The following is a 26,246-nucleotide window of genomic DNA, read 5'->3' as shown; positions in this document are numbered from 1 at the left end:
CCCTCCCCTATTCATTCTCTGTCTCTGTCTCAAAAATAAATAAATGTTAAAAAAAATTTTTTTAAATAAGAACATAATCTTGTACATTTATCAATGTAGTTAGCATTTCCAGTGCTTTCCTTTCCTTTGTGTAGATTCATGCTTCCATCTAATATGATTTTCTTTCTTCCTGAAGAACTTCCTTTAGCGATTTTTATAATAGAAGTCTGCTGGTAATTAGTTATTTCAGCTTCTGTAATTCTGAAAGTCTTTATTTTATCTTCCATTTTCAAATACATTTTACTAGGCATAAACTCTAAGTTGACATAGTTATTTTGTTTGTTTAATTATATAAAGATGATATGCCTCCATTTTCTCAATTACATTCTCCAATGAAAAGTCTACTGTTATCTTTCTCTTGTAGTGTATGTATTGTGGCTTTTTCTTCTGCCTCCTTTAAGAATTTCTCTTTATTAGTGGTTTTAAGCGATTTGCTTATGATGTGCCTTGGTGTAATTTTCTTCATTTTCTTTATGCTTGGCCTTATTTGAGATTCCTGCATTTTGGGTTTATAGTTTTCAACAAATTTGGAAAATTTTTAACAATTATGTCTTCAACTATACGTTCTGTGTCCCTCTTCTTGCAGACTCTAATTACATGCATAGTAGGCCATAAGTTGTCCCACAGCTGATTCTTTTTCTCGTTGCCTTTTGTTTTGGATATTTCCTATTGTTTTATCTTCAAGTTCACTAATCATTTTTTCTGCAATGTTTACTTAATGTTACATTAATTTAATTGTGTTTTTTTCATTTGAGACACTGTAGCTTTCATCTCTAGAAGGTTTATTTGTTGTTGTTTTTTTAATTTTTCATATTTCTATTTAACTTTATGAGTGTATGGAATAAAGTTATTGGAACTTTTTAATGTCATTTTTGGTTAATTCTATTATTTGTTAGTTCTGGGTTAGTTTCAATTGGTTAATTTTTTTCAATATAGATTGTATTTTCCTGCTTCTTTATCTGCCTCACAGTATTTTATTGGATGCCAGACATTGTGAATTTTACCTTCTTAGGTGTGGGTATTTTTGTGTCCCCAGAAATGTTCTTGAGCTTTGTTTGGGGATGCAGTTAAGTTACTTGGAAACAGTTTGATCCTTTCAGGTTCCAGCTTTAATCCTTATTAGATAGGACCAGAGCCATGTTTAGTCTGATGATAATTATTTCCCAACACTAAGGCAAGACCCTTCTTAGTATTCTAACTCATTGCACCATGATTTATGAAATCTTCCACTCCAATTTGTGGGAATAAGCACTATTCCTGGCCCTGTGTAAGATCTGAGTACTGTTCTCTTTAATCCTTTCAAGTGGCTCTTTTCCCAGCTGTGGGAAACACAAGATGCTGATCACACAAGATGCTGATCAATAAATACTTAGCTAAACACTCAAAAAATACTCTACAGATCCCTAGATTTCTCTCTGTAAGCAAAGCTCTTGCAGCTTCAGTACTTTTTCCTGAAAACTAGTTGCCCGTGTCTCTCCAGACACAAAGCCCCATCTTCTCAACTCAGGGAGTCTTCTAGGCTCCATATGAGTTTTCCCTCCAGCATTGGAGCCCAGAGACTCTCAGAGGAAATCATAGAGTTCATCTCATTTTTCCCCATCTCCCCAGGATCACTGCCCTGCATCACCTTATGCCCAGTGTCTCGAAAACCAGTTTTGTATTTTTTGTCCAGTTTTTATTTCTCAGGTGGGATGGTAAATCCATTATTTACCATCTTGATCCATTATTATCCATCTTGATCAGAAGTATCTCTGAATAACCTAATTTAATCACTTATGAGAGCCCTAATATTACTACTATTTTGAGTTCACTATGTGCTAATTTCTTGACATGTTCCTTTCCATTTATTCCATTTAAATTTTCAACAACCCAGTCAGTTAGATGCTGTGTTTTATAAATGGGAAAACGGAGTTCAAGAGAATTTTTCTTCATCAGCCAGCCAGTAAATGCTGAAGCCATATTTCAAACCTGGACAAGTTGATTCAAGTTGATATCCATACCTGTATATATACCACATTATAAGACTAACCACAACTACAACATTTTTAATCATATGAAAGATTTATAAATCTATCTATTTTTGAGTCTTTGGCTGCATGATGATTAATTTTGTGTGTCAACTTAACAGAACTTAGGGATGGATGCCCAAATAGATGGTAAAACATTATTTCTGGATGTGCCTGTGAGGGTTGTTCTGGGAGAGATTAGCATTTGAATTGGTGAAGAGAGTAAAGCAGCTGGCTCTCCCCAGTATGGGCATCTCTTGAGCAAGCAAAACAAAAAGATGGAGGAATGATGAATTCATCTTCTTTCTGCCTGAGCTGAGCCATCTACCTTCTATCTCAGACATCAGCTCTCCTGGCTCTTAGGCTTTCACACTCAGATCAAAATTTGCAACACCAGCCCCTCCCCCTCCCTGATTATCAGGCTTTCAAACTCAGATTGAATTAGACCACCAACTTTCCTGGTTTTCAAGCTTGCAGATGGCAGATCATGGGACTTATCGGCCTCCAGAACTGCATGAGCCAATTCCTGTAATCATATAGATAGATAGATAGATAGATAGATAGATTGATATATACTATATTATATATAAATTATATATACAATATATTATAATTTATATAGATATACAAGTTATATAATATGTAATTATAAATTATGATAATATAAATGTATATGTTATATATTTATATCATATATATTATATTGTGTTATATTATATATTCGTTCTGGAGATATATAGAGAGGGGTGAGGGAGAGAGAAAGAGAGAATCCAACTGGTTCTCTTTCTCTGGAGAACCTTGACTAATACAAGCTGTTACTTAATAGAAATATAGTTCATACCACCATCTGGCACAACACACACACATCCCTGTATAACAAAACTAAAACCAAAATTTCATGGCAAAATATTTACTGTTATTATAGCTGCTGATCACTTATTTTTCTTTTTTCTCTTAAGGCCTATCTGAATTCCTAAAGTAATTTTATGATTAATAGGTTTGACTCTCAGAAAGACAAAATGATATAATGTTAATTGAATCATTTATTCTAAGCCCTCCTTCTGAAATTGCAATCTTTCCTCCTGACTTTTGTTTTTATTTTATTTGATTGAAATTCTGCAGGAATCAAGTAGATTCAAGGGCTAATTATAAGTTGGTCATACTTATCCCAAGCCTTGAAGTTTTACATTATTATTAATAGTCTCACTCTTATTGTCTTTATTTATTTTTCAGCTTCATGAATTTTACCACAAATTGGTGCAGGTATACCTTGTTTTATTGCACATTGTTTTACCTTGCTTCATAGGTGGTATTTAAAATTTGAGAAGAGAGTTTATCTTAAATATAAGAATATTAAGTAATACTTTAGCACTCTTTTCGTGCCTCACATGGGGTTTCTTACTTATTATCACCTGTGTGCTCTCTATTTTTCATATTTAAACTTCCAGATAAATAATATTATTGGTTCAGAGCATCATGAATATTCCTCGTGGGTCACAGTTTTGTTCTATATCATTTTATAGGTCAACTGGACCTCCAAGTGCAATCAGTTATGACCAGAGAAACAAGTTACAGAGACAGGGAGAATGACAAATTCTTTAACAACCCCATCCACAGAGGGGCATATTTTTTTCTGGCAGAAATTCAAAGCAATATCATCTTCCCTCCTCCATTTTATTTTAAACTACATTTCACTGTATGTAAATAGCATTGAATAAATTTTATGCAACCACTGGTCATTTGATTTCTTATTTCTTAATGTTAATAATACTGTATTCCAAGTTTAGAATAAATAAAAATGCAAATATTATTTAGCAGAAAAATATTTAATTAACGTGGTATTTTTATTTCCTATTTGCTTGAATCAAGCAACTTTGAAGTTGGGAGAGTATATTGAAAATCCTTAAATCACTTAAAATAATTTACACCTGCTATTAATTTTATTTCATAAGTGAGTAGTTAATGCAGAGTAAGCAAGTTTGTCACTGCTTTTTAATTAAACATAAGTTGAATGTAAAGAGCGAATTATTCAGCATATGAGAGATATATCTAATGGCTATATAATTAGATGAAAATCACATAAAAAACGAACGCCCAATTTACTTCTTGGTATACTAGTTACATAGGAAATATCACTCACATTTATCAAAATAGCCTACAGCAAGATAATTACAGATCACCTTTGAAAATAGTGGCATTCAATATACATATTGATATCAATCTTCCTTCAAATAGCCCATTAAGTGGAAAACTCTGACACAGAAAATAGTTTATCTATAAAAATCAAAATGCGTATCTCTATTTGCAATGTTAATTGACTATCACTCATGTATCTTCATTTATTAAAGTTAAATAATTATTTTCTTTGCTTTGTTGATAATTAAATAGCCATAACAAAGTTTCTCAATTAAATCATGATGGTAGCTATCAATTTATAACAATAATAATGATGATATACCAGGCAATCAGAAACAATAAAATCTGAATTCATTGTACTGAAATAAAACTATATGACTAAGTTTTATTTGAGTGTATTTAAAATTGGGTAAACTTTTAATAGACAATTTTTTAAATAATCTTTTTGAGAAAGTTGCAATAAATTGGTGAAATATAATATCGGAACTTTTGTCCTATGAAAGTAACTGGCTGGCTAAGTACTGCTATTAGGAAAAATAAACATTTCCAGTCAATTCACAGTATCTACTACCTACAAGAATACCTCACAGATATTTGGGTTTGGTTCCAAACTACCACAATTAAACGAGTAACACAATAAAGTGAATCAAAGGCATTTTTTGGTCTTTCAATGCATATAAAAGCTGTTGACACTATACTATAGTCTATTAAGTGTACAAAGCATTATGTGTAAAAAAAAAAACAGTGTATTTAAGCAATTTCTTAAAGATAACAGTGGAGTTTGCTATATTGATTGATTCTTCTTTCATAAACAATTTTTCTGTAGCATGTGATTTGTTTGATTACATTTTACCCACAGTAGAACCTTTTTCAAAATTGGGAGTCAATCCTCACAAACCCTGGTGCTGCTTTATCAACTAAGTTTACAGAGTATTCTAAATCCTTTGTTGCCATTCCAACAATCACAGAATCATCACCAGGAGCAGATTCCTTCTTGAGAAACCATATTCTTTGTTCATCCATAAGAAGCAACTCCTCATCTGTTAAAGTTTTATCAAGAGACTGCAGAAATTCAGTACCATCTCCAGGACCCAGTTCTGATTCTAGTTCTCCTGATATTTCCACCATATCAGATACTTCCTCATCTGAATCCCTTATAATCATCCATGGGGAGTTGGAATCAACTTCTTCCAAACCCCTGTTCATGTTGCCATTTTGACCTCTTCCCATAAGCCATAAATGTTCTTCATGGCATCTAGAATGATGACTCCTTTCCACGAAGTTTTCAATTTACTTTGCCCAGATCCATCAAAGGAATCACTCACTATCTATGACAGCTACAGTCTCATGAAATGTATTTCTTTTTTTTAATTTTTTTTAATCTTTATTTTTGAGAGAGAGAGACAGAGTGTGAGCAGGGGAGGAGCAGAGAGAGAGGGAGACACCGAATCCAAAGCAGGCTCCAGGCCCTGAGCTGTCAGCACAGAGCCCAACGTGGGGCTCGAACTCACGAACCGTGAGATCATGACCTGAGCCAAAGTCGGACGCTCAACCGACTGAGCCACCCAGGCGCCCCATGTGAAATGTATTTCTTAAATAATAAGACCTGAAAGTCAAAATGATTCCTTGATTCAGCAGCTACAGAGTGAATGCTGTGTTAGCAGGCATGAAAACATTAATCTCATTATACATCTCCATCAGAGCTTTTGGGTGATCGGGTGAATTGTCAATAATCAGTAATATTTTTCAAGTTACCTTTTTTTCTGAGCAGGTCTCAACAGTGGGTTTAAAATATTCAGTAAACTATGTTACAAACAGATGTGCTGTCATCTGGGCTTTTTGTTCCATTTATAGAGCACAGGCAGGGTCAATTTAGCATGATTTTTAAGGGTTCTAGAATTTTTGGAATAGTAAATGAGCATTGGCTTCAACTTAAAGTCATCAGCTGCATTAGCCCCTAAGAGAGTCAGCTTGTCCCTTGAAGCTTTGAAGCCAGCCTTTGACTTCTCTCTAGTTGTGAAAGTCCTAGGTAACATCTAATTGAAGGCTGTTTCATCTACATTGAGAATCTGTTGTTTAGTGTAACCACCTTCGTTGATTTTCTTGGCTAGATCTTCTGGATAACTTGCTGCAACTTCTACATCAGCATTTGCTGCTTCACCTTACACATTTATGTTTCCCTTAAACCTCATGAACCAACCTCTGCCGGTTTCAAACTTTTCTTCTGCAGCTTCCTGCAGAAGAAAAAGAAGTCTCAGCCTTCATAAAATTAGTTAGTGTCTTGCTCTGGATTTGGTTTGGTTTAAGGGAATATTGTGGCTGATTTAATCTTCTATCCAGACCACTCAAACTTTCTCCATATCAGCAGTAAGCCTATTTCACTTTCTTATCATTTATGTGTTCACTGGAGTAGCACTTTTAATTTCCTTCAGGGACTTCTCCTTTGCATTCACACCTTGATTGTTTGGCACAAGAAGCCTACCTTTTGACCTATTGACAGCTTCAAACATGCCTTCCTCACTAAGCTTAATAATTTCCAGGTCTTGATTCAAAGTGAGATACATGTGGCTCTTCCTTCCACTTGAACACTTAGAGGCCACTGTAGGGTTATTAACTGGCTTAATTTCAACATTGTTGTGTCCAGGAATAGGGAGGCCCCAGGAAAGGAAGAGACAGGGAACAGCTGTTTGGTGGAGTGGTCAGAACACACAACAACAATTATGGATTAAGTCTGCCACCTTACCATGGACATAATTCATGGTGCCTCAATACAATTATAATAATAATATTCGAGATCACTGATCATAGATCACCATAACAAATGTAACAATAGTAATGAAAAAGCTTGAAATGTTGCAAGAATTACCAAGATGTCACACAGAGACACAAAGTGAGCAAACTCTGTTGGAAAAAACCGGGCTTATAGACTTGCTTGTATAAACCTTCAATTTGTAAAAATGCAATACAGTGCATTTGCACTGTTAATATTGCAATATAGCAATATTAACTATCATCACCATGCTATACATTAGATCTCCAGACGTATTCATCTTATAACTGAAAGTTTGTACCCATCTCCACACTTCCTCAACCCACCCCATTTCCTGGTAACCACCATTCAACTCTGCTTTTGTAAGTTTGACTTTTTTAGATTCCACATACATAAGTGAGATCATATAGTACTTTTCTCACTGTGTGTGGCTGATTTAATTTAGCATAATGTCCTCCAGGATCATCCAAGTTCTCACAATTGACAGAATTATATACAGGCCACCACATTTTCTTTATCCATTCATCTTTTGATGGACACTTAGGTTGTTTCCATATCTTGGCTACTATAAATAATGCTGCAATAAACATGCAGATGCAGATATCTATTCAAGATAGAGATGTTTTTTCCCCTGGATATATACCCAGAAGTGGGATTGTTGGATCATATGGTAGTTCTATTTTTAATTTTTGAAGAGCATCCATACTGTTTCCATTATAGCTATTACCACTGTACATTCCATCAACAGCACACAAGGCTTCCCTTTTCTTCCCATCTCACCAACACTCACTTTCTTTTCTCTTTTTGGTAAAACCTGTCCCAACAAATGTGGGGTGGTATCACACTGTGATTTTGATTTGAATTTCCCTGATGATGAGTGACATTGAGCACCTTTTTATATACCTGTTGGCCATTTGTATGTCTTCTTTTAAGAAATGTCTATTCAGGTCCTTAGCTGAGTTATTTGCTTTTCTGCTGTCACATTGTTTGAATTCCTCTCAGTCTTTTCTACTATACATGTTGTACTACATATAAAAGCTGAGTTTTTAAATTTTAAGAATAAAATAAAATGTTAAAAAAATTTAACTCTCTTACTAAGAGCAGAAGATGAGAAGAAGTGATAGCTAGAGTTGTACTTCAATTCGAATAACCATCCTCTATCCAACTCAGTATCAGGCTCCTTGGTGCCTGGCTTTTCTATTATCTTATGAGGTCCAGTTAACACAACCTTCCTCACAAAATCTTCATTACACCAAGTAATGTAAATGAATATCTGTTCCTTCTAACCAAATTGTGTTAACACAGTGAGGTTCTCCTTTTTGATCAGGACAATACAAATACTTGTGTAATTATATATAATGCCCAAGCATGATGATATACAGTATAACATGACAATTCATATACTCTCAGTTGGAATGAAAACTGTTCTACTTTCCTGCACAAAAATTTTACTTGTAGTAAGTTATCCAAAAATTATAACTAAGATTAGGTGTAAGGATTTAGTGAAGAAATTTTTTAGAGGTTTGTATACAAAATTCCAGTAATCATGGGGCGCCTGGGTGGCTCAGTCGGTTAAGCGTCCGACTTCGGCTCAGGTCATGATCTCGCGGTTCGTGAGTTTGAGCCCCGCGTCGGGCTCTGGGCTGATGGCTCAGAGCCTGGAGCCTGTTTCAGATTCTGTGTCTCCCTCTCTCTGGCCCTCCCCCATTCATGCTCGGTCTCTGTCTCAAAAATAAATAAACGTTAAAAAAAAATTTCAAAATTCTAGTAATAAAAGATTGGTGTGGTGACTGAGTGGCTCAGTCAGTTAAGCATCCAACTCTTGATTTTGGTTCAGGTCATGATCTCAGGGTTCATGAGATCAAGCCCCATGTTGGGCTCTGAGCTGACAGCACAAAGCCTGCTTGGGATTCTCTCTCTCCCTCTCTCTCTCTCTCTGCCCCACCCTCTCCACCCCCTTCTCCAGCCTCTCTCTCTTTCTCTCTCTCTCTCTCTCTCTCTCTCTCTCAAAATAAACAAATATTTTCAAAAATAAAATAATATCGGTAAAATAAATTGTCATATGATAGATTTCTATAGACTCCATGAAACTAGTGTTATAAAATAGTTTTATAGGCCTAGAAATATGAAAATGAAGTATTAAATGACAAAAAAAATATAACGATATGTATAGTTCCCTTAGTTAAAAATAAAATGCAGATCTTAAATATGTATATACAAATACATAATCTAGGTAAGTACTGAGGCCAACATGTTAAAAGTAGGTATCTCTTAGTGGTGAATTGTGAGTGATTTCATTTCCTTATTTTTTGCATGCCTAAATTTTCTAAATTTCTTCTCTAAACATGTTTAACTTGTATAATCAGAACAAATTACAGTTTTAGAAATATGAAAGCAGTGATTGTCCCTAGGTGTTTAGGATTATGCTTTTCCCTTACTTGTCTATAATAAGCAAGTATTACTTTTATAATTGAAAAATAAATTGTATTTTTAAGAAACGGCCTAAGTATAATGTAAAATGAGAGAAAAAGTTTTATTCTAAAAGAGACTTTATCAGGATTATGATATGCTGTTGATAGATCCTGCATGATGAGCCATTCCAGTGTTACACATACCACTGTAGAAACAATTTTCCCCCCAAAATTAGTACAATATAACCTGGTTCAGTGGCAAGGATTTCCAATTACAAACTGTTCTCCATTGCCTTTGTAATACACAAAGGTAATTTTCCTCTATGGATATGAAAAACAAACTCAAAGCTATGTTACAATAAATCCACCATCACTAGCATTGCTTCCAGGAATGCCACTCACCATCCTCCCCGGATAAATTGTTCTCTCTGAAATCCAAAAGTTTGGTGGTAATTCGAACATTGTCAACGCATCAAACTATAATGTTGCTAACATCATCAACAGGATATGTTACCTACATGGCAACATGTGAAAGTGTTCATTTAATAATAAAAATGCTGGTTTTGGATGGCTATAGGAGTACTTTTAGTGTTAAAAGACCAATGAAGGCTTTCAAATAGATACCTTTCTGGAACTTCCAGTCCCTTACCATGGTTTTAGTACAGAGTATTACTGCTTCACTTATTTATGTTTCTTTATATATGAGTCAAAAAAAATCCAGCATTGTGTCTGTACTAATATGTCTCATTTTTCTCCATAGAATCTCACAAAATTATTTCCCCCCACAATAAATAATTCTTTTTCAGACTCCATGTTTCATGGATTTCATTCATCCCCAGTCGTTTTCATGTTTGTGTTAAAAAATTCTCAGTTAAAGGATACTTCTCCATAGACTGATGTTATGGGTTTGATTCTCCAAAATCAGCTAATACTGCTTGATTTGAGGCTAACAGACTGGCCTTCTAATCATCTATTTTACAAATGGTGATAGTGACAAAGGGACTAAGACAAATCAAAACTACCCTTTCCCAACTTACTGAAAAACAAATAGCAACACAGCACCTTCATTCACTAAACAAACACTGAGACCTAACATGTGCCTAGCACTCTTAGAAGTTCTAGAAATATAGGGGCACCTGGGTAGCTCAGCTGAGCGTCTGACTCTTGATTTCAGCTCAGATGATGATCTCAGGGTTTGTGGGATGGAGCCCCACACTGGGTTCTGCACTGACATCTCAGAACCTGCTTAGGATTCTCTCTCTGCCCCTCCCCTGCACTTACTAGCTCTCTCTCTAAAACTACATTAATTAATGTTTTAAAAAAAGAAGTTCTAGAAATACACAAGTGACTATAACAATGTCATTACCTTTACGGGGCTCATCTTTTGGAATTGGCTTTAAATATTGTAAAAGATCAGAATCCTTAACTGCTGCCCCAAGGCAAGAATTCTCTAACTACTCAATTGACTCTTAGTGGATTTTTAAAATACCTCAGGGGTATCCAAAAGAGACAAGATAAGGATTCCCATACCCTTTCCTCTCCATTCTCCAGCATTCAAATATCTAAGAAATTACCTGCTTCAAGCAGGGGGACTTCATTTTAAGTTCAACATATTAGAGTTCTGCAAAAGATTTCACTTGCCAATTAGATTCCATTTGAGGTGGGGGGGGGAAGGCTATAGATAGGGGAAAAGCAATGACCCCAATGACTAAGATTTCATAATGGCCCTCCAAAGAATCAGATGTCACTCAGGCCACAGAGTGTCACTGTTTTCTGAACTGCAGAGCTTCCTGAGGATATATCCTCGAGGATATAACCCTGTGCCTGCACAGACTCTATGAACTTCTAGAGACAAGAGACTCGCTGACTCCAACACACCGCAGCACTGCCCAGGGACTCAGTGCATTCATAAAAATGACCCACTTTGACCCACACAAAAGGCACCCCTGAATTCTAATTCTATTCACTTCTCTAATGTAGAGAAGTTTTTCACTGTCACCACTATCCATTTTGCTTCCACACTAAACCTCTCTTTCCTTTTTTTTTTTTTATCATTTTATTTTTTTCATCATGAGAAGTGTACTCTTTAATCCCCATCCCCTCCATATTGACCATCTCTTAAGCACTGGTTCAAAACCTATCACCCTCAACTCTTTTTCCAACCACTAACATAATAAATAGATTTGTGCAGATGCAACCTGACAGCACACTTCTCACCCTTCTCCGGGTGTCTCTGATGCTCTGCTCAACACTTATGCAGGAGCAACCTGAGATGCACCTTTTGAGATACTTATTAAGATTTTCAAAAGGTCCTAAAGAACCAGCTGTCCTGCATCCCTGACAAAGTTGGTTACACATCCTTGTATTGACAGTCCATCTTTCCCTGTTCTGCCACCTCAATCTCTCACACCTGCTCCTTGGGATCACATTCTTAAATTAACAACCTGTGCAAATAAGCCTTTGACTCTGGCTTTGAATAGAGGGAGGGGTAGCTTCTCTGTTGTCTTAGAAGGCAGCTTGAAAAGTGACGTCAGCAGATGGCCTTTTAGGAGGTCTCAATGCTTGTCCCCCAACAAAAACAATGATTAAATAACTACCTACCAATGAAAATAGCTATGGGAGAACTCAAGTACAATGAAGAGGCTGTAACAACTGGAGAATGGCTATGTGAAAAAACACAGGAAACGTTTTACCTGTGTTACCCTATCTCCTAGTCCAGCCCATCTCTTCCCCATCATGGGGGATAAAGAGTGCAAGACCCCCAAAAGGCTTCACCACTAAGGACCCAGGCAGCCCTTACCACAGTCCTGGACACCCGCAGCCTTGGTCACCTAGGAACCAAGCAGTCTTTGCCAACACTGACATCAGTGATAAAGCTACTCTCCCAGAGCCAGAGATAAGGCACTTCCCCCAGCTGCCGCCCTTGCATCCACCCACAGGAGAAGGTCTTTCCCTACTGAAGCCCCTTTAAGTCAAGAAGAAGTGACTGCTCCTTAGGGGCGCCTGGGTGGCTCAATTGGTTGGGCGGTCGACTTCAGCTCAGGTCATGATCTTGCAGCCTGTGAGTTCAAGTCCGGCATGGGGCTCTGTGCTGACAGCTCAGAGCCTGGAGCCTACTTTGGATTCTGTGTCTCCTCTTTCTCTGCCTCTCTCTCTCTCTCTCTCTCTCTCTCTCTCTCTCTCTCTCAAAAAAAAAAATAAATAAACATTTAAAAAATTTTTTAAAAAAGAAGTGACTGCTCCTTAAATTCACACAGTATAGAAGTTCTTCACAAATTTAAAAAATACAATGGCAATATGATCCAGCATCCCATTTCTGGGTATTTATCCAAAGGCACTGAAATCAGGATATTGAAAAGATACCTGCATCCCTATGTTCATTATAGCATTATTCACAATAATCGACATATGGAAACAACCTAAATGTCCATCAGTGGATAGATGGATAAAGAAGATGCAGTATATACATACAATGAAATATCATTCAGCTTTTAAAATGAAGGAAATCTGCCATTTGTGACAACATGGATGTTGTCCATGTTGACGTATTATGCTAAGTGAAATAAGCCAGACTCAGAATGACAATACTGCATAATCTCACTTCTATGTAGCGTTTCAAAAAAGTCAAAGTTAGAGAAGTAGAGAGCAGAATGATGGTTATCAGGGGCTGGTGTGAAGGAGAAATGGGGAGATGTTGGTAAAAGTGTACCAACTTTCAGTTATAAGATGAAGAAATTCTTGGAGTCTAATGTACAGCATGGTGACTATAATGAACAATACTGTACTCTTTACTTGAATCTTGATAAAAGGGTGTATCTTCAGTGCTCTCATCATATACAAAAAAAACCAAAGATGGAAACTGTGAAATGATGAATATGTTAATTAGCTTGATTGTGATTATTTCACAATGTACACATATATAAATTACCAAGTTGTCCCCATAAATATATACAATTTTTAATGGTCAATTATACCTCAATAAAGCTGGGGGAAAATAAGAAGGCAATTTGATGTGGAGAACATAGAACCATGCAGGCCCAGGTTCCAACCTTTGTTTACAACTGGTTAGCTGTAGGACTTTGGACAAGGCTCATAATCTAGGCACCTTTTAAGAAGTATGAAGAATAAATAAGGTAATATAGTTGTTAGCTTCCAGATACCAAGACTTCCTTCCCTAACCCACAAACAGCCATTTTCAGCAGCTTAAAGATGCCCTAAAAATAAGAAAGTAAAGGGTCGCCTGGGTGGCTCAGTTGGTTAAGTATGCAACTTCGGTGCAGGTCATGATTTCACAGTTCCTGAGTTTGAGCTCCGCATTGGGCTCTCTGCTATCAGCGCAGAGCCCGCCTGGGATCCTCTGTCCCCCTTTCTCTCTGCTCCTCCCCCACTAGTTCTCTCTTTCTGTCTCTTGCCCCCAAACTAAATAAACTTAAAAAAAAAAACTAGAAATTCAATAAAAGAACAACTGAAACATACAAAATATTCTCTTATAAATGGCGTTTCCTCTTTTTTCCCATAAGTTTACCTGTTTATTTAGGAGATTTTCCCCCTTTAGAATTAGATATCCTTATCAAACATGCCTTTCAGGTAATGTTAGTTCCGAGTAGTTACTATTTTAAGAACATTTCAGATTCTGCAATGAAGGTCCTTTTAATTTTTCAATGAAATTACCTGAGCTTGGCAGTAACTCTTTCGAAAAAATAGGTAAAGCAAGAAGTAAAAAAAACAGTAATAAAAAACAGTGGTTTGAGAAGATAGCAGGAACAGAGGGATGTGACCAAGCGTCAGCTGGAAAATAGAATTGCTGAGAGTCACTGAGATCCCAGCTGCTATTAGCTTGCAGGTAAATTCTGGTGAATTCAATCAGCAAAGTTATAAGAATGTACCTTCTCTGATCCTACCAAAGCATCCTTCACTGGCTTACTATTCTCAACCCCATCATAAATAGCACTTACCACACTAAAATTTCATTGTTTATTTCCTTGTCTATATCATTCATTAGAAAACTCTACAAAACATAGGGACCTTCTACCCAGGAAAAAAAGTAGGTGTTCACATATCCACTATTTTGCATATACTTTCAAGAAGTTCATTTACCTAGATTAAGGATCTCTGTATTTGACTCTGAACATCTTGACAGAAGTGCTTAAATCATGGCAAACTCTGTCTCCAATGCCCAGTTCCCAGTACACGGAATCTACTCGAAAGTATTTTGGGAAGAATTAACGAAGAAATGTTTTTCAACCTGGGAAAAGAACTGAATAAATCATAAAAGGGCTAAGGTTTGGCAGAGCAGGAATCATGAATAAACAAAGGGATGAGGAGGTGTCAAGATGAAATGGTTTAGGTTGTGTGAAAAGGCAGAAAGATAAATGAGAGAAAGGCAAAGAAGATTGACGATCTGAGAAAATTATGAGCATGTTCAGTATACACGAAGAGAGTGAAAAAGAAACTGGGGAATCTTGTAGTCAAAGAAAGCAATCTCTGGGGCACCTGGGTGGCTCAGTCAGTTAAGCATCTGACTTCTGCTCATGTCATAGTCTCATGGTTGCTGAGTATGAGCCCTGCATCAGGCTCACTGCTGTCAGCATGGAGTCCACTTTGGATCCTCTGTCTCCTTCTCTCTCTGCTCCTCTCCCCCGCCTCAAAAAGAAATAAACATTTAAATATACATCTATATTTAAGAAAGCAATCTCTGACACTGGAAATATTTTGAATTGTTGTCGCATGACTGTCAGCAAGAGAAATAAATTCTTTGTGTAGTGGGTAAACTAGTCTTTGTATACAAATAGAAATGTAGGCTGGGAAAATTATTCAAGACTCAATATATAAGGAGTAGGTCAGTAGATCTTATTTATCCTATAAAGTGGAGATTTTAGACCTTTCAGATCTTTGTTGTTTCAAAAAAAAAAAAACAGGAATCAGAATAAGACTTTAGCATCCTATGAAGAAGGTTTATCAAGTTGTCTTCATTGAGGTTCAATCTTAATTATTTTCTACAGCCTAAAAGCCATGACCAGGAAAATAATTACGTGGTGGATTTTGTTCTTGCAAAATAATTCTTTAGCTCTCTAAAATATAGAAATCTAAGAAAATACTGAATATAGCCACCCATCCATCCACCCACCCACTCATCCAATTATTCATTGAACAAGCATTGTTTACCAATATATCCCAAACACTAGTACATAGAAGTTCCTCAATGAATCAAACACTTAAGAACTGAGCATTGTGCTGATGGTAAGTTTACAAAGATAAACAAGGCACCATCCAAAGCATTGAAGAGCTCACATTTTTTTTATTTTTTTATTTATTTTTTTTACATTTATTTATTTTTCAGAGACAGAGAGAGGCAGAGCATGAGCAGGGGAGGGGGAGAGAGACACACATACACAGAATCCAAAGCAGGCTCCAGCCTCTGAGCCGTTTGTTAGCACAGAGCCCAACGTGGGGCTCGAACCCACCAACTGTGAGACCATGACCCAACCCAAAGTCAGACACTCAACCGACTGAGCCACCCAGGCACCCCGAAGAGCTCACAATTTAGAAGAGAATTAGAAATGTAAATGAATAGCTATAATGCATTTTGAAGATGGATATGTAGCTGGGGTGTATAACTCTCCCTTTTTAAAAACTACTTTATTAAGATTATGATAAATTCAGATTAATTGGGGGCAGATGTGGAGAGAGATTGTCAAGAATCATTAACATTTATAAACAATATATTAGTCAAGTCAGATCAAGTTTTAAAAGTAATTTTTGTACTTATGTGCATTTGAAAGACTCTTTACCATAAAACTGATAGTCTTAACCATCACGACTTAACTATGGTTTTTTTCCAGTGGGGCTAAATAGGTTACACAGACTTCATTTCTGGGCAAGACATGCTGTGATGTGTCTTGAGTCAGCATTGCAAAGGCTAGTCAAGGTTTCATATCAACAGCCCTCCTCACCCAGCATCTGTGGGTGACTGATACTAAGCCTTTTAACAACTTGCAAGGAATCATTTTTAAAAAGAAAAATAGTAAAAGAAAAAAAGAATAAAAATAAAATAAATTTATGACCTTGGCTTTCCAACTTTTATCTGTGCACTTCTTGTTCAAATCATGTCTCCTGGGTCTCTCTCTGCACAAAGGGGAATGTTTCTCTCTTCTGTATGACTAGGATGCCTGCATTTCTCTCTACTCCCAGCCCCAGTAGGATGCCGACTTGTGATCAACAGAAAGAATAGATCATGGAGAAATGGGCTATTTTTCCACATGGCATGTTTCCCCATGACTGCCTTTTTCCTGGTCTGGAAGAAAAGTTTCCATGACAACCAAGTAGCTAACATTCACTCCCCACCAGCTGACTTGCTTGCCTCCCAAATGATCAGCTGGATATTGTGTTAAAATTATTTTACAGAGACCGGCTAATCTGCAGGGATTATTTGTCTGTTTATTTTTGAGAAACTGGCTCCTTGGTGAAACTTCGTAAGTGGACCTAACTTCCTTTTCTGGTGCTTTGAAAGCATCATCTCAACTAAACAAAACAAGCCTAAGCCAACATTAGACAGTCACCTCCTGGGACATAAAAGATGAATGTGAACCTTCCTTCCCCATGAAGGGCACATAAGTGCTTTGAGCAAGAACTAAGCTGTATTTTTTTCTCTGTCCTCATGTGCCTAACACATGGTCTGGCAGGTGGTATACATAAAATAAATGTTGAACATCCCATCACCTGATCTTCTCCAAACAGAGTATTTATGTTTAGGTTGATGGGCTTAGGCAGAATCAACTTCCTAATAATGTAATAATCTTACTTTTTTAAATGTCTGTCTATAAAAAGGATGAAAAAAATCACAGTAGAGTATCAGTATATACAAATTGTTGAGCCTGTGCATATAAGAAAGACTGGAAGGAAATATACCAAAATATTTACAATTATTATGTTTTGTAGGTTGAAATATGACGGAGTCTTCTGATTTTTCTCAATTTAATTTTTTTTCTTTTTTGCTAAACAAATTTTTCTGTTGAGTACTGTCTTGGTCCTTTCAGGCTGCTATAACAAGATACCACAGACTGGGTGGTTTGTAAATAAGAAACATTCATTTCTCACAGTTCTGGAAGCTGGGAAATCCAGTATCAAGGCACCAGTACGACCACATTTTGTTAAGGGCCCTCTTCCTGGCTCATATCTTATGCCTTCTTGCTGTGTCCTCACATGGTAGGAGGTCTGAGGAATCTCTATGGGTCTCTTCTTTTTGTTTGTCTGTTTGTTTGTTTGTTTGTTTGTTTGTTTGTTTATATTAAGAGAGAGAGTGAGCAGGGGAGGGGCAGATAGAGGGAGAGACAGAATCCCAAGCAGGCTCTGAGCTGTCAGTGCAGAGCCTGATGTGGGGCTCAAATTTATGAACCATGAGATCATGACCTAAACCAAGGTCAAGAGTCAGATGCTTAACCGACTGAGCCACCCAGGTATCCCTCTTGGGGGGAGAGGGTCTCTTCTATAAAAACATTAATCCCATTGAAGAGGGCTCCACTCTCAAGACCTAAGCACCTTCCAGGGCCCTACCTCATAATACTAACACATCAGGCATTGGGACATCACCATTTGAATTTTGGAAAGACACAAACGCAGATCATAGCAAGAATCTACAATGTTCAAGGCACTGTACTATCACCCAGGATAAGAAAGATTAATAAACCTCTCTCATATTCAGAGTCATGAAAAGAAGAGGTAAACTAGGCAGAAAACAACTTTCTAGGATTATCTACTCTGACATGCATATCAACTGGTATTATAACTACATCCTGTGGTGTGATGAACATCAGATAGGGTTGTGGAGGGAAAAGCATGAACAAATCCTTTCATTCTCTAAAGACAAATCTGATCTTAAGTTAACTTGCTTACTTTCTCCTGAAAAATCTGATAAAGGTGAAATCTCATCTGTATTACAGGCAACATTTTTTATACAATGGATAAAAATGGCCCATTATACATAAATTTCACCTGGCCTGGAGAAGTGTGAATAAAGTATAAATACCTGGTGGGAAGCCATAACTTTATGATTCCTTGAATACACAGATTCATAACTGGGCATATCCTTTGTGGAGGCCTGACAGCTATGCATAAGCCTATTAAGAGAGACCTTGGTCCCTATGGGGTGAGAGGCCTCTATGTCAGGGCAGCTATTCCATCTGTCTAATAGAAGTTGTGTTCCCTCACACCCGAATTCTCCTGGAGCATGGAGAAGAGAAAGGGTACAGGTGGCAGGAAGAGTCAAAGAGTGGACTATTATGAGGATTATTCCCTCTGAAAATAAATGCCTGACACCCAGCTGGATGCTGTTTATGCTTCTGGACCAATATCCACCTGATTAAACTGGCACCAGGTGCTACCTGTTCAAGTCTTGTGAGTCTGAAAGTCTAGTTAAGAACATCCCCCTCTAGCACTTGCACAGAGTATGAGGAGGAAAGCCAATTTTAAAAGAGCTGAGATCATTTCCTCCATTATTTTTTCACCAGTAAACACATAAGCATGACTCCACATGAGCTCCCCAAGGGGATGTTTCTATAGCTTTTACAACATTCTTTACTGAAGTCAGTCCTGGAGCTAGTGGGTCCAAGTGAGGACAGTAGATGTGCCACTCAAATCCCCTTCAGAAAGGAAAGAGTATTTCCCTAGTTGCTGGTCATGCTACTGGCAGGCAGCCCTCAGCTATCAGCCCCCTTTGGAGATTGGTTGCCTTGGTGGAAGAGAGCCCTTGCACCCAATCATTGAACAACACAGGTGTATAAAAACCCAGGCCCCTGACCCCAACCAGAGATCCCCCTAAAGGATTATCCCAGCTTCAGAGCCCCCTATAGCATAGCTGAAGCTTCCACGAGGCTGTGCCAAGGTCCAATCCCTCCTTCTGCCCAATCTCTATTCTAAGAGGGCTCCCTGAGAAATCTGCACAGCCATTTCCACCTGTGACAACCCCTGATCAGAAATGTTTGTTAGGCACCTTTCATGTTTCAGGTACCAGAATCAGCATCGGTAAATAAGATACAGTCTTTGCATCCAGGAAGCCTCCAATTTAGGGGCAGGGGTATATCTGTTAAAAGCAGTGTAATAAGTGCTGTGATGGGTAAATGTTATGAGGGCCATACGAAGTATTCCTAACTGAATCTTTGGACAGTTAAGAAAGGATCTGTAGAGGAATATATATCTATACTGGCTTCTAGGACTTATGTGGAAGCTAGGTAGTCTAGAAAAAAAGAAAGAAAGAAAAGCAGAACAGTATGAAATATGATGACACTGTAGAAGAGGCAACTTCTTTTCACTTATAGAGTAGAAAGTAGGAGAGAGGTGATATCCCATGCAAAATATTTATTAAAAAATACTCATTTAATGACTATTAAAAATACTCATCAAAATACATTGAACTGTACGCTAAAGGAAAGGAGACGCATGGATGGTTGGTATACATTTGTACTTTATCAGTATCTCTATGCCTACAATATGGAAAGTGGATTGGAGGAGAGGGGGATGGAAGACGGGCCAGTGAAGATTGTGCTGGAGTGTTCTTGGCAGGAGGGGAAGTTAGCCTGAACCAAACTGGGATAGAAGGAGTGAAAAGAAAAATTGAGATATTTTGGAGGTAGAACTGATAAGACTTGGAGATTAACAGAACATGGGATTAACAGAAAACAAGGGATCAAGGGAAACCTCAAATTTGTGATTTAAGCAAATGGGCAGAGAAGGCAAAATGTAACAATCAAGGCAGGATGTTTTAGTGATTTCTAGTGTTTTAGTGACCTGTTTGTGGGACACCCAAATAGATATATAAAGTTAGCAGCTCAATGTGGGGCTAGGAGAAAGAGGAGAGAAAAAGAGAGAGAGAGAGAGGCAGGGAGTGTTTGTGTGTGTATACATGAGTAATAGAGAAAAACACTTAAGAGTACTGGCCCAGCCATAACCAAAATTTGTAACAGTCTTTTGGATCTCCACAGTACAATATTACTCAGCAGTTATGAGAACATATTTAGAGAGAACAAAGCTTTGAAGTCAGGCGTACCTCAGCTTTTATCTCAGCTCCATTACTTACTTGCTACAAAGACTTGGGCAGCTTGCATATCTGGGACTCATTCTCCCCATTTCCCCATTAGAAATGGGGCTGCCAGGGTGCCTGGGTGGCTCAGTCGGCTCAGGTCATGATCTCACAGTTCATGGGTTCAGGTCAGAACTTGCCTGGAATACTCTCTCTCTCCCTCTCTCTGCTCCTCCCCCACTCACGCATGTGCTTCTCTCTCTCTCTTTCTTTCTCTCTCTCTCTCTCTCTCTCCCAAAATAAATAAATAAACTTAAAAAAAAAAAAAAAAAGAAATGGGGCAGCTAATCACACTTTATAAGGTTGTCATAAAGGTTACATGAGATAATACACATAAAACAATCCGACACATAGCAGGCCTTCTGTGATTCTTTAGTCCCCCAACTCAAATGAATTCTAGTGATCTCTGCAGTGTCCCTCCCCCTTCTCAGTACCTCCCGACTCCAGTTTCTACTTTAAACTCATACTGTTAACATAAAGCATTGTTTCAATTACCTGATAAAGATAAGATCCTGCCCCCACTCTCCCTTTCTGCGGTCTGGCCCTGCAGGTGTTCTAAGCCTCTCCCGCCTTGTCTACATCTAATTTACTTCCCTTCAGTTGAATGTTATCACAAGTCATGAATTATTCTCACTTCGTGTTTACTGCAAACAGATAACCATTATCTCCAACGTGCCTGCTTGGTTTTATCTTAGTCGGTTCACATTCTGCAACTTTTTAATTATTTCATTTTATTTCTCTACATTAGGTTGTTTCTCTTCTGCATTGACACTTGGATTAAGAGAGGAAAACAAATTTGTAATTTAATACGCTTTTTCAAACATATTACTGCTGGAAACAAGCTGAGGCCTGTAAAGTATGTTTTGATTGTAAAGTTCAACGACCGTATCAAGATTCTTTGGCTGGTAAAGGCGAGGTCTTTCAGATTCTCCTTTACAGGGAGCTGAGTTAATTTCAGCAAGGGATCACAGTCAAGTGAACCAAGGCTTGGTTGGTTCCAGAAGACAGGGCTCCTTCATTTGAGGGTTTACGCAGGGCAGCAGAAGTAGATGGGATCAAAGGGTAGGTATCAGACCATATCCAGGAAGGGGAACAATGGCCAAACTAGAGAAAGCAGTTGCCTTATTTAAGGGAAAGGCATAAAATGAGGGGTGGATAAAGGAATCAATACTGTGGAATTAAGTAAACCTAAGAATATTTGGAGAGGGTTCAAGTCTGAAACTTTGAACATGGGGCAGGGACATTTAAGTACCCTTTAAGGGATATGGTCAAATATCTGCAAGTAATACAACTCAAACTGTAATAGAGAAGGACAGGTCCTTTTGTTCGCAGACTCAGGGTGGCTCTTTGATTCCCATTCAAGACAATTCTATTAGAGCCTATAAAGGATCCTGCATTCTATCCTTACCTGCTCCACTTTGCCCTCTCCATCTCAACCCTCCACCTATGTGTCCACTTCCCACCCCTCACAACACACACCTAAAGGATTTAGTTTCTCCTTTCTCTGCTCTTGATCACTCCACCTGACTACACATGCCATCTATCCTCCCCTGGATTGTACCTCCCATGGATCTTTCTGCCGATTAAGTGCTCTGAAAAAAAATATAAAGATAAAACAACAAACTCCTCCTCACCTTCCTTGTTAGCCACACGAATCAGCCCTGAGCAATGGAACTGAGGAGAAAGGGAACCAGAATTTTCTGAGCATCATCGATCTGAGTGCCCAGCACTCAAATACTTTACATTCCCTATCCCACTGAATCCTCGTGATGCTGCAATATTTACATCTGGGGAAACTAAAAGTCCCTTGATTGACAAAGCTGGTGGATAGAAGACCTGGAATTTAGACACTGGCCCTTCTGAGCCCAAACTCCATTTTTGACAAATCCTAATTTATGAATTTCACTTTGATGGTGCAATATTAATCGTTTCTCCACAGTGAATTGACAGCCCTCCATTACGAGCTATTTCTCCCCTTGTGTCAATGTCTTTCTGGTCCAGCGTAAGCACAAAGTGAACTAGGGAATCATATTAGAGAGAAAATAGCTCCCAAGTCCTTTATTCACAACTCTGAGTCTCTAGTACGCTTCCCTTTGCTCCTATATACACTGAAATATAATGTATTTTGTGATGTTAATACTGGAGTGGCATTTACAGACCCAAAAGCTGACACTCAGCTTTAAAATTCTATCATGAGATAAATATCCCTCTTCTGTGCCAAAAGGAAAAAAAAACCTCAAAATGAAAAAGCAATACATTTAATAATCATCCAAATGAACAGGAATGTGAGGCGCTGTGCTGGCTAGTTTGATGCCAAGTCACCTCTGCCCTGTCTGAAGCTGATCTACCACTTCTGTCCTCAGCTGTTTGTTTATTCAGTCCAAGGGCTTCACTTCCTGTTTGATATGCATCCCATGAGCTGCCTGTGCCAGACATCCTGAAATAAATTACCAAATGGACTCTAGGCAAACTTCTTATTCTTGTTATGAATTTTTAGAAGTATAAAGAACTTCCCGTGGACCACAGTGTCATCCTTTCAGTTACACTGAGGCAAGGTCAGTTCTCCTCTTCTGGAGGATGTATCTCCAAGAGCCCAAGAACAAAGAGCTGTAGTAAGACCTCCAGTGTTTACAACCCCTTTTGCAACGTGGTTCAGAGAAAAGATCATGGGCTTTGGAGTCAGAAAGATTGAGTTCAAGTCTGAGTTTTGCTACCTACTTACTCTATCTGCAACCTAATGCAATGGCACTAATTTCTTTTTTTGTTTGTTTATGTTTATTTATTTTTGAGAAATAGAGACAGAATATGAGCTGGGGAGGGGCAGAAAGAGAGAGAAACACAGAATCTGACTTAGGCTCCATGCTCTGAGCTGTTAGCACAGAGCCTGACATGGGGTTCTAACTCATGGACCGCAATATCATCAAGTGAGCCAAAATCAGACTCTTAACCGCCATCCAGGTGCCCTGGTACTAATTTCAATGACCCTTGGGATCTTCCCATATAAGGTAGATAAGCAATCACAGTGGAAAGAGTGGTGCAGTAATTCAGTGAGACCATGTCTGAAGGGATCCTGAGCATATATATGGTCTATGTCCAAGAAATGCTGGGCCCCTCCCTGCTTTGAAAAGAGGTATCAATCACCTTCATCTTCCTAGCAACTCAACGGAACAGAAAAAAAAAAACATGTGGAATATGTTGATGGAATTGATAATATATGATGAGGTAAAATAATATGCTAACTGCCCTTCAGAAAATGGAGGGAAAATTTTTAGTTTTGCCAGGTCACCTGAATAGTCTCCCCAACCTCAGAATTTTTTTCCCATTAATCTGGTTTCAGAAGCAATTAATGGTAGGATTACTGGGGTAGGACTCAGCTTCACCCCTTCCCTAGCTCCCAAGAGAGTTAGACAGTTATAAAGCTGAGCCATATTCTTTGTTTACCCAGAACACAGCACAGCACCACTGGGGGGACATTGCAAGGATCCTTCAGCACAGGGTGGGGAAGAGGGGAAAGAGCACTGGCAGAAGAGCCAGGAAGCTTATGTTCCACTGCTGCCTCTGCCCTTAACTCACCCAGCATTCCTTCTCTCTTCTTCTGTTTCTCAAATTTGCATCTGAAAAGATGGCATGGGATCAGGTCAGCTGGTGTCATATATGCTCTGCATCATAATCATGTGGTAAACATTTTTTTTAAGTTAACAGACTTTAGGGGCACCTAGGTGGCTCAATCAGTTAAGGATCTGCCTCTTCATTTCTGCTCAGGTCATGATCTCATGGTGTGTGAGTTCGAGACCCATTTGGAGCTGTGTGCTGACAGCACAGAGCCTGCTTCGGATTCTCTGTCTCCCTCTCTCTCTCTCTCTGCCCCTCCCTCACTCTCTCTCCTAAATAAATAATTAAGCAAACAAATTTTTTTAAAAATTAATAGGGCACCTGGGTGGCTCAGTGGGTTAAGCATCCGAATTCAACTCAGGTCATGATCTCATGGTTTGCAAGTTCGAGCCTTTCATCAGGCTCTCTGCTGTCAGCAAGGAGCCTGCTTCAGATCCTCTGTCCCGCTCTCTCTCTGTCCCTTTACTGTTTATGCACATTCTCTCTCTCAAAAATAAATAGACGTTTTTTAAAAAAATTAACAGACTTTCCTGTTTAGACTAGTTTTGGGCTCACACAATATTGAGGGAAAAAGAGAGTTTCCCACCTGCCCCTCCAGGCACACATAGGCAGCTTCCTCCCACATTCACATCCAACACTAGTGTAGTACCTTTGTTACCAATGATGAACCAACAATCACACATTTTTGTCAACTAAAGTCCATAGTCTATATCAGAGTTCACTCTTGGTGTTGCACATTCTATGGGTTTGGACACTGTATAATGATATGTATCCACCATTATAATATCATATAAAATAGTTTCACTGCCTACAAATCCTTTGTGCTCTGCCTATTCATCCCTCCCCACCCCCACCCCTGTCAACCACTGATCTTTTTACTGTCTCCATTGTTTTGCCTTCTCTGGAATGTAATGTAATTGGAACCATAGAGTATATAGTCTTTTCAGACTGGTTTCTTTCACTTGGTAATATGCATTTAAGTTTCCTCCATGTCTTTTCATGGCTTAATAACTTGTTTCTTTTTAGCCCTGAATCTGCTATATGAATGTACTATCATGGTGAACATTTTTTAAATAGGAAGCCCAAGATTTACTGCATCAGAGGTTTTGCATGTATCTTAACAAGGTCCTCAAGGTGATTCTGATGTACATCTGGGCTAGATGATTGGAAAGATTTCTCCTGGATTGAAAAAGTATATGCATTAATACTCCCTAGATTTGATTATTTTCCTTTGAGGGAAAATATTTATTTCCTCTAAGATGGGCATGGCTATGCTCCACCCCACAGCCTCTACTCAGCCAGTGAGGCCCAGCCCAGGGAGAATATAGGAGAAAGAGTAAGTTTTGCTTTCAGCTCTTGATCAGTTGGAAGGAAGGAAGGAAGGAAGGAAGGAAGGAAGGAAGGAAGGAAGGAAGGAAGGAAAGGTGTAAAGACAGAGTGGTAGAGAACAGTAAAAGTAATAAGATATCTGATACCTTAATTTTTGCCACATGACAGACACTCTACAGAAATGGTCTCTGTAGCTTTATTTCTAAGGTAATATTTACCCATTTATAAGGAAACCAAGATCAGCGACCTCAGGTAACATTTGCAGTTAAGAGGTCAAGATTTCATCTAATGTCTGCCTGTATTCCTGTATTATTATTTTACCCATTTTAATCTAGAGGACAAGGACTACATATGTCCATTTTAAGCTAAGTATCTGACAGACACAAAGTACACAATACTTACAAAATACTCCTAAATGAGTAATTGTTCACAAGGAGTATACTGCCTCCTTTTGAATAGATTGACCATAAAAGAAAATAGAGAAAAATTAGTTAATATTCCTGGTATTTTTATGTGACTCAACTTCTGACATTTCTTGATAGCACAGGCTTCAGACAGAGACCTCTCTTAAAGCCACAGATGATTCAGTAAAGTCTGTTAAACCCCCAATTCATAATCACACTAGGTAATGGTGGTTCATTTTCCTTAGCTCAACTTGACACACCTTTTGATCAAGGAGAGCTAGGCTAATGGTGTCTGCAATTTATCATGCTTCCAGAAGAACCACGGATTCCATTCTACTATGCCTCAAACACATTTCCAGCTTCTTTAGACTAAGCATCAATTCCCTCAACATTAAAAAACAGCCGACAATGAATAAAGAAGAGGGTTTGCTTCTAACTATACAGAGTGTGTTTCTTTATAAATCC

General features: G+C 38.2%; 1 pseudogene; it reads right to left on the bottom strand.

The window, feature by feature from the left end:
* Positions 1-4,966: 4,966 nt before the first annotated feature.
* The window catches only part of LOC122494317, a 65,347-nt pseudogene continuing 44,067 nt past the window's right edge, over positions 4,967-26,246 (bottom strand).

The sequence above is a fragment of the Prionailurus bengalensis genome, chromosome E2 (genome assembly GCF_016509475.1).
Source record: "Prionailurus bengalensis isolate Pbe53 chromosome E2, Fcat_Pben_1.1_paternal_pri, whole genome shotgun sequence".
NCBI lineage: Eukaryota > Metazoa > Chordata > Mammalia > Carnivora > Felidae > Prionailurus > Prionailurus bengalensis.
The sequence above is the reverse complement of the archived record's forward strand: the minus strand, read 5'-3'. Positions and strand labels throughout refer to the sequence as shown.